The following is a 320-nucleotide window of genomic DNA, read 5'->3' as shown; positions in this document are numbered from 1 at the left end:
TTTTTTTTTTTTTTTTTTTTTTTTTTTTTTTTTTTTTTTTTTTTTTGTGGTTTCTGTGCACGTTTGCAGCAGAAATATCACTTGTTTTGTTCAATACTGGAATCTTGCATGCGAGAGAGAGAAGGTGTGGTGGTTGAGTTGGTGTATTTGTTGCTGTTTCCTTCAGAAGAGATAATCTGTGTTTCTGTTTGTTGTTGTTGTGGTGATAGAGGCAAACAACCACCCCTCAACTCCATTAAACTATTCAATAGAGAATCCTTAAAACAACGTAAACCAAGCTTAGAATCAAAACCATGTATTTCTTTTACATCTATCTTTAT

This window comes from Eimeria mitis, genomic scaffold (genome assembly GCF_000499745.2).
Source record: "Eimeria mitis Houghton genomic scaffold, Emh_scaff2678, whole genome shotgun sequence".
NCBI classification, from domain to species: domain Eukaryota; phylum Apicomplexa; class Conoidasida; order Eucoccidiorida; family Eimeriidae; genus Eimeria; species Eimeria mitis.
This window is presented reverse-complemented; position numbering follows the sequence as displayed.